We start from the raw sequence: 9,710 nt of genomic DNA, 5'->3' as shown, positions 1-9,710 counted from the left end.
GAGAAACAGTTGCTGAAATTCTTGAAATGTTTGGTTTTGATGACCTTGTACTTGCAGCTTGCTCAACTGACTCCGTTACTGAGCTAGTAGACATGCAACTCAGTGGTCTTTCAAAGCTCTCTTCTTTTGAGTTTTCTTTACCTAAATCTCCCCCTGTTGATCTCTTGGATTTTGTTGAAGATTTTGACTTTGCAGATCTGTCAGACACCTGACTTCCTGCTCTCTCTACAATGCTGTCACTTTCTGCAACATAATCTTCAGCTGGTACACCATCAGTGTTTGAGCCACTAGATTTCACAGACTTTTCTGTCTCTGTGGACAGTGATTTTGCCATTTCAGCCTTTAAAGTGTTGGATGCAGTCTCTTTTCTTTTTTCATGTTCATCCATTCCTTCATTAGCCTGACTAGAGGCTTTAGATCCAATGCGTCTTTCAGATACATGGGAGCGACCTGTTTTAACGGATGTACAGCTTTCAGCTCTGTCTTGCATTTTTTCATCACTGTTGTCTCCATTGGGGGTCTCAATGCTCTGAGCAGCTGCAACATCAGAGCATCTGGACTTTTTTGAACAACCAGAAACATTTGACATGGTCACCTGTGGTGATGACGAGTTTCCTTCCTCTTCAATATCTGAAGCAGTAATTTCCTGTTCATGTTCAGAGGGGATGTTAGAAGTTTTTGATTTTGTAGATGTCCCATTAACATTTGACATTGCTGATTTTGCAGAATTTACTGATAAACTGCTTGCTGGTCTTTCTACCTGATCAAGACCACATACACATTCTTCTGTTGCAGACATTGCACTCTCTGATCTGTCCTGAGATGCTTTGTTATCTGTTCTCTCCCCAGTTTGGTTAGTATCAGAAAAAACTCCAGAGCTATTTGACTTTATAGAAATAACTGAATTTGATCGTGTGATGAGCTCTTGAACTGGATTATCACTTAAACATTTCAATGTGCCTGATCTTGTAGAAATATCTGACATGACAGAATGGATTGACATTGAACTCATTGATCTGCTTTCATTGTGCTCTTCTTGACAGTCATCTTCATTATCACTTTTAGCATTTAGCTCACAAGTAACAGCAGAGGCTTTTGATTCCTTGGACACTTTAGAGATGTTTGATTTTGCTGATGTCACTGACCTGGCAGACATACTGCTCGGATTTCTGTCTTCATTTTCCCAATCATCTTCTTCTGTTGGGCTTGTATGTTTTTTTACTTTGGAAGATTTTGTTGACGTAGCTGACTTTGCAGTTTTAGATGACAGAACACTGTTTGTTCTTTCTTGACTTTCCACAGTTTTGCCAGACATTGCATCAGATATATTTGATTTGACAGACTTTGCTGAAGTGTCTGACTTTGCTGATTTTGCAGACAAAGCACTTGTAGGTCTGTTTGCTGACTTGACAGATTTTTCAGATATATGTGAGACGACTGATTTAGCTGAGGTGCTGCTTGGTGGTCTTTTGGGATTTTCATGTTCATCATCACACCTTTCACATTCTGATTTTACAGACTGAGCAGACACCACACTAATGGTGCTTCCTTCACTCTCCCCTTCAACAATTCTTACATCAGAGTTGTCAGCACTGTTCTCCAAATCAACTTCGTAAACTTTTGATCTTTTTGATGCATTTGATTTCTCTGATCTCCCTGATTTGACTGACAGGTTACTGGACGATCTCTCTGTGTGTTTCTCACAATCCAGACTTGCTGACTTGGTTGATTTATCAGAAACTGATGAATTAATTGATTTGACTGACATGCCACTTGTTCTGTCTTCATCTTCACTGCCTACCTCATCAGTAGGGGCAGGTATTTCAGATGGTACTTCAGAAATATTTTTTAGGTCTGATATCACTGAAGCGTGTGATTTTTCTGACAAACCACTTGCTGCTCTCTCTTCAGACTTGGTAGAAATTTCTGAGACACTTGACTGGATTGAAATTGTTGACGTTCTGCTTGGTGCTCTTTCTATATTTGCCTCTTTGTCATTTTCAGTATCTGAATTAAAATTGTCTGACCTTTTTGCAAGTGGAGTATCAGTAGAACATTTTAATTTATTTGATTTTATAGATGTATTTGATTTAACTGACTGAGGTGATAAAGGTTTGTCTTCACTTCCATTGCCTGCAGCTCTTTCTTCAGAATCTGGAGCCTCATTTTCCAAACAGGGTTTGGAAACTTTTAATCTTTTGCTTCCTTTAGAGGCATTTGATTTTGTTGATTTTTCTGATCTGACTGACAAATTGCTTGGGGATCTCTCCAATTGTCCGTTATCATCGACGATATTTTCATCTCCTCGACTTCCCAGTCCTTTTGATTTGTTTGATTTGGCAGAGCTTGTTGACCTTTCAGTTTTGGATGACATCACACTCTCTGCTCTTGCTTGTGCTTCTTCAATGTTACTTTCATTAGGGCACTTTCCTGAACAAGCCCCAGTAGTACTAGTTTTTACAGATTTTGCTGACAAAGAACTTGGTGTTCTTCCTGCAGACTTTATTGATATTTCCGACACGGATGACTGGATGGATTTGGCTGACATACTACTTGGTGGTCTTTCCTCACCATGCTCCATGTGTCTCTCTTCTTCAATGACAAGTCTTCCATCTTCCTCTCCTCTAGCTGAGTGCATCGACTTATTTGATTTAGTCGAAACAATCGAGTCAACTGACAGTGGTGACACTGATCTACATTCATTCTCTCCTTCAACAACCCTTTCATTAGGGCAGATAACCTCCAAGCAACCTGTATCAACCTTTGACCGTTTAGAAATTGTTGAAATGTTTGATTTTGTTGATTTTTCTGATCTGGCAGACATGTTACTTGCAGCTCTTTCCACCATCTCACCATTATTAGTTATGTTTTCATGAAGTTCATCATGTTCTGCTGCCTTAGTAGATTTGGCAGATGTAGTTGACCTTACAGTTTCCATTGACTGTGCACTCTGAGCTCTCTGTTCAGTGGCATTTTCACAATCTCTGTTATCAGAAATTTCAACAGATGCACATGACTCAATATCAGAAACGTTTGATTTCTCTGATAAAACACTATATGGTCTTTCTGCAGACTTTACAGACCTCTCAGAAACATGTGACCCTTTGCTTGTTGGTCTTTCCTGAAGCAGCTCTTTGTCATTTTCTTCACCGGAGCTTTTCTCCTGCCAATCATGGGTAGAACATTTTGATTTTGTAGATTCAATGGAAATGGCTGACTTTGTAGATCCGACTGAAAGTACACTCGGAGCTCTCTCTGGAATTGCCTCTTCAGTGGTGTCTTCACCAGGCCTTTTGCTTGAACATATGTTGGAAGTATTTGGTTTGGTAGATTTAGTAGAATTTTTTGATTTTGTGGATGTAGCACTTGCTGGTCTCACTGTTTGTGACTCAACTGATTTGGTTGATGTACAATTTTCTGCTCTGTTTTCAGAATTTGTTTCCTCACTGTCTTGAAGAAATGACTCAGTGGCATCAGCAGCTTGAGTACAAGTAGAACAGTTTGTTCTACCTGATTTTAAAGAGATATTTGACTTAACTGACTGGACCGACATTGAGCTCACTGATCTCCCCTCTTCTTCATTAAATATTCTGTCAGAGGGATTACAGCAAACTTCAGAGGCATCCTTCTCTATACATGCTGCAGAAGCATGTGATTTTGAGGATTGAGCAGATGAGGTTGATATATTGCTTGGAGCTCTTTCTCTTTGTTCAGTATGATCTCCAGAAGTTCCTTCAACAACAGCATCACTTTGCTTTGACAGATTAGATTTTTCTGAAGCTTTAGAGAAGGTTGATTCGGTTGTCACATTTGATTTTGCTGACATAGCACTAGATCCTTGCTGCTCCTCATCTGCCACATTGTCTTTATTCAACTTGTCACTGACTTTCAGGTTACTTGATCTTGCTGAAATGTTTGACTTAATGGATTTATCTGACATGCAACTTGATCTCCCCGCAGTAGCATACAGATCATTTCTTTCATCACACAAATGACCAGAGTGAGTTGTTGAAACTTGAGAGGTTTCTGATTTTAAAGATACGACAGAGGTGTGTGACTGGTCAGATTTCACTGACATGACACTCCCTGCTCTTTCAGTTGTCCCATTATCTCCACAGGAGTTTTGTTCAGTTGTTATCACAGATTTTGACCCAGATGATGCTTCTGACGCCACACTTGATGCTCTTGCTTCGGAAGTATCTGGTATTTCTGTAATGTTGCAATAATAATCCTTTGTTTGATTTAATTTGCTTGATTTTGCAGATATATTTGATTTGACAGACTTTTCAGATTTGACTGACAGCTTGCTTTGTGGTCTCTGTTCATTCTCATCTTCAGTGTTATCATTTTCATTGATATCTGCCTTTTTTGTATCATAAAGCTCAGGGGTCTTTGATTCTCTGGATTTTGCTGACAAAGGACTGTTTGCTCTCACAGATGTCCTGGATGTTGAAGATACTGACTTGAGTATTGACTTCCCAGAAGCAGCAGACATTAAACTTGATCTAGTCCCTCCATCAACTTGATTGTCTTTTAGGTTTTCCTCAGTTTTATCTTCTGGAGTTCTTGAACGATTATACTTCCTTGATATTGTACTATTGTCCTTGTTTTCTTCAGCTGTAACCTGATTGTCCTCCTCCTCTGATTCTTCTTGTACTATATTTTTTAATTCAGCAGACACACCGGATAAAGCTGACAGTGAACTCTGTGTCCTCAGCTCTGAATCATCCTCAGCCTGTTCTTCCACATCCTCTTCTGGCTGATGTTGTGGTGGTGGTGCCTTTACAGATTTAGTGGACTTAAAGGATTTCACAGATAGACTACTGGACGTTCTCTCTTTCTTTTCTTTGTTGTCACATGCTTGAAATCCTTCAGTTAAAACATCTGGAACAGCAGAACTGCAGTTTGTTGAGGCATTTGAATTAACTGACATGGCACTTTTGGATCCTCTCCCCTCTTCTGAACAGTCGACTTTATGAATTTCTTCTAATTTATAGGAACTCCAAGCTGCATGTGACTTTACAGACATAGCACTTGATTCAACTTTTTGCATCTGACCTTCTTCTAAATCTTTGGTTGTATTTTTTTCTTTTGGTTCGATCTGAACTCCTTCGGGTTCTCCGCAGTGGCAGATATGAGAAGGTTTTGAAGTTTTTGGCTTGCTACGTTTCTCTGATGTTTTTGATGCTTTATCTTTTGGGACTTGAGATGGATTTGGAAAAGGCAACCCTGAATCCAACACTTCACTTCCATTAGTCTCTTTTCTGTCAGGGTTGCAAGTTTGGGAAAATGACCCATCATCAACATCGCCTGCACATGTAGCAGATCCAGGTTCTTCTTCCTCCTTTTGGTTTGATTCTTGAGCAGTTTTGAGATCAACGTTCTTTGGAAACTTATATAAACCAGTGGTCTCACCATTTTCCACAGTGGATAGTTTCACATTGCACTTTGGTGAACACGTCTCTCTCCCTCTCCCTCTTGTGCAAAACTCCACCATTTCAGCTGCCTCAATACTTTCCATAATACATGTCTCCACCACTTGGTCTGCAAGCTCTTCACTTGATCTCGACATGGTTTGTTTTTCAATCACTGTCTTTCTAGAAACCACTGTACGTGAGGATGCACTTGAACTAGAAGTATGACTACACCGTCTTGCACCATGTGCCCCTGGTAAATTTTTCCATGTCTCATGACCCTGGCAGTGGCTGCAGCTGCAAGGACAGTGAGGTTTCTCCTTGTGCCCCTGATAGCGCTGCGTGAAATAAGCCTCATCAGCAGACATGATTTCTGATTCTGAACAGTTCACATCGCTAATTTGTGCTAGATTAGGGTCGTTGTGGGCTTTGATGTGGTCATGGGTTCTCCCTGCTGTCTTTTTTACGGTTGTAGACCAGTGTAACATTTCGTCATTTGGTAGTCTGAAGCACACTTTCATCTCCATGGATAAACTTCCATCTTTATTAACACGAACCCGTTTTTCTATGTCATCTTCTCTCACACTGTTGCCACTAGGTGGGCAGGAATTAATGAAGTCCGGAGAGTCTCTTCCATCTGGAACAGATTTGTCAGATGATACTGAGTGCTTGGTGGCTCTCTTGTCATCTCCCAGCTTTGGGAGAATGATGCTTGTCTTTGTGGTGAGTCCTTAATTAATCAAACAGCAGTAGGGAAGAAGCAAATAAAATAATTAGTCCTCTTTTGCATCTGTGGTCACTTACCAAAAGTCAGTGAATTGCTTGATTTTGATGGCATAGAATCTAACAGATAACAAAATGAAAATGTGTCTGGCACTGAAGACAATTCTTCGACCTTTAACTTAACTCATATTGGGTCAAGAGATTATTCTGTGAACAAACAAAATTGTTTCACTTACTTTCATTTCTGTCAGTGCGTTCTGTGGGACATGACTTCCCACTTAGCTTCGGAAGTTTACAGCTTGATGTTTTCTCAAAATCCTCCATGACTAATGGGTGAGAAGGCTCCCGTCCCACACAAACGAGAACACCTGGGCACTGCAGAAGGCTCTGTACGCTGTCAATCTGCAAGAGAAAAGCATTGTTTAATGTTAAACTCAACAGACAACACCAATCCACCAATTAAATTAGGAGCTCCTTATTGTACATGCTGCCCCTGAGGTGTGTTTAGTAAATTTAAGATGCCATCCCACTTGTTTTCAGATAATATCACAATCTATTTGATCATGAGAATAAAACCCCCAAATTATTAGAAAATTTAATGACATAAAACCCACACAGAAGTTGCATCTGTGCAATTAGGTTATATTTAAAATGTTAACAATATTCTTAGGCCTTTTACTTAATACCTAAAATTAGCTTTGAAAACTCAGATTTTCAACACATCTTTTATATTTTGATAACAAATGTCTAGTTTTGCAAGTTAGTAAATTTTAATAATGAAGCTGAATGCTTATTTTCTAAAATAACTTGTGATGCTTTTATCACAATTGACTTATTCTAATGCCTTCTAAGGAGTCGTAGATCTGATATATCGTAAAGGACGCTCTCAGATGCCTTTTAACAGAAATTAGAAAACTAGTGCTCATACACACAATATTTCCTTAACTGTTCTGACTTCCTGTTCATACTAAGATTGATTTTAATATATCATTGTTGATTTTTGACTTAATGGTATCCAGCTTGATTCCTGTCACTACATCTGTTACCTTCTCCTTAAGAAATTATTCATCAAATCAAAACCCTTATTCTGGCTTAGAATTGTGTTGTGTCATTAAAAAATGTTGCTTTGTTATTTTATTGCATAATAGATATAAATAGACATAAGTATATTTTTATAGGTTCTGGTAACATTTATTTTTATTTCAACTGAGTGCAACTTTGGATTAATAGTTTTTTAAACTGACTGACCAATATAATATTTGAAAGTAGAAGCTGTACAATGTGTAACACACATATAGCACTTCACCAGTTGCTAGCTTTATTTCCATGTACGCTTTTCAGCATTAAATACTGCTGCCAAGGTTTTATATTGGCAACAGGGAAATGGCAAAAAACAAACAAAAAAAACAAGCAGGTTGAAATATTGAATTGTTTTCATTTTGCTCATGTATATTTGGTTTTGATGACTTTGCACTTTCAAATTTTAAATCCAGTCTCAGAGAAGGTAGATGAATGGCTTCATCTGTGGTCACACAAAGCCCAGGTGAAGATAATTAATTGCCACCATGGAAGTCACATTTCTGAAACACCTCTGGTATCAAAGCAGCGAAGTTTCAACATTGACCTGTTTCTCCTCGCTCAAAAATAGCTCTGATTCGACAAAGATTAATGGGCTTTTGGGGAGATATCCACAATCTGAATGGCTGTGTGAAGGAATATCCCCGTTTCATTCCCTCATACACACACACTAATAATCCCTACCCCACTTGACTCATAAAAGCTACTTAGTTCACGTGATAAATAATACCCATGTTTTCTTAAGACACTGGTGTTATTAATGCCACTTATGCCTATTTTGCCACACCAATAACTACCCTCTCTCCTTGTGCATGAGATTTTATTTACTAGCATAATTTAAGTAAACACTGTCAACTGGATTGGATTATGCCCATACCAGGGGAGGATAGTATTTGCTATTTAACAAAGGCTTTGTCTCCAGATTAAGAGCTGTTTTGAATATGTTCCTTAATAGCACAAATTATACTTCAGGGTCAATTCATAAGCAGGGGGATTTTTAAAATCCTTTCTTCATGTAATTAGAAGTATTAAACACCTGCTTATTGTGTAATTACTTTCTATATTCCTTAGGAGGAAAATAGTACTTAGCTGGATCAAAATATGGTTCTTGTGTAATTTACTGTGAGCTATAATAAGATATTCATCCATTGCCTAAAGTAAGTGAAAGATGTTATGTGATAATATTTCAGGTTATCTTAAGTGTTCAACCTGATCTGAATTCATTTGAGATGTTATCCTTTTTGCTTAATGGCATATTTTGACATATTCACTAAGCCTTAAAATATAAAAAGTTACGTAGGATTATAATGATTGACTTGCGTTACTCATGCCTTAACCTGTGGATCTGATTAGCCTGCAGTTTGGATTTGGATCTGTGCTTATTCTGTCACTGCAGCCCTTAGCTTCACTCTAGTTTTCAGCCTTTCTCATAAACATGGTTGTAACATTACATAATTTTTTTTCTTTTATTTTTATGATACCAAAACAATGCAAGCAAAATATATTCCTAGCATAACTATGATCATTTGATTTGAGCATTTTGTTTCTAAACTAAATAAAAGAAAAAACTTTCAACAATAAATTAAAGTAAAAGAAAACTACAACAAAAAGTAAAACTAACTTGGAGTCGCCCTATCTATGTAGTTCATCTTACCTTACAGCCCTCTTGAGTGTACAGCTTCCTGATGTGGTATTGCATGAGTTCAGAAATCTCTTCCAAGAACAGAGCAAAGCTGCGCAGACCCCTACGTTTCAATATTATGGTCTTCCTAAATGAAGGGTCGCTGTTTTTCACCAGCACAATCTTTTTATTATTTTGGTGATGTAGGTGACAGTCATAGGCTGAGTGAGTCTCTTCATGTCTGCTTGGCCCACTAAGAACATACTGGTGTGGGAGATGATGATAATATGGTGGGTGTGCGTGGTAGAAAGGCAACAGCTGGTTCTCTACATCGTCTAACGTGTGCGCGTGTCGACATGCGGAGCAAAGACAGCATTCCTGATCTATTTCATGATAGGCCCCCATGCCATGCTGCAATATCTTTGGTAGCCGGGTGGTGTGATGATCTAAAGGGTGAGAGGACTTGTGGGAGCCTTCTCCTCCAACTGCATTGAAGCAGTGGAAGTTGCACTTGCGACGGGACATTTTGTCGTATCGCGACGTTGACGATTGGGCCTGAGATGTCAGAAGAGCAGGAGAAGGTGGTCGGATAAACTCCGATGGATATTTGACATGGTTTTCACAAGCAGCCTAGAGAAGTCCGCAACTTTTCTTCATGACTCCCCTTAATCCAACACTAAAAGAAAGATGAGAAAGTCATGAAAAACTTGAAGACATGCTTACGAAGGCAGCAAGGGGTGAGCTATGTTAACTAAAAATGTTACATTTGAAAACTAAACCAGCAGGTAACAATATAGTAAAAGCCTTTGGGGCACAATTATTTCAGCTAAAATACTAATACACACAGAATTTTATGCCAAGGAGGTAGAATATGG

The sequence above is a fragment of the Xiphophorus hellerii genome, chromosome 15 (assembly GCF_003331165.1).
Source record: "Xiphophorus hellerii strain 12219 chromosome 15, Xiphophorus_hellerii-4.1, whole genome shotgun sequence".
Taxonomy (NCBI): Eukaryota; Metazoa; Chordata; class Actinopteri; order Cyprinodontiformes; family Poeciliidae; genus Xiphophorus; species Xiphophorus hellerii.
Note: the sequence above shows the minus strand (reverse complement) of the source record.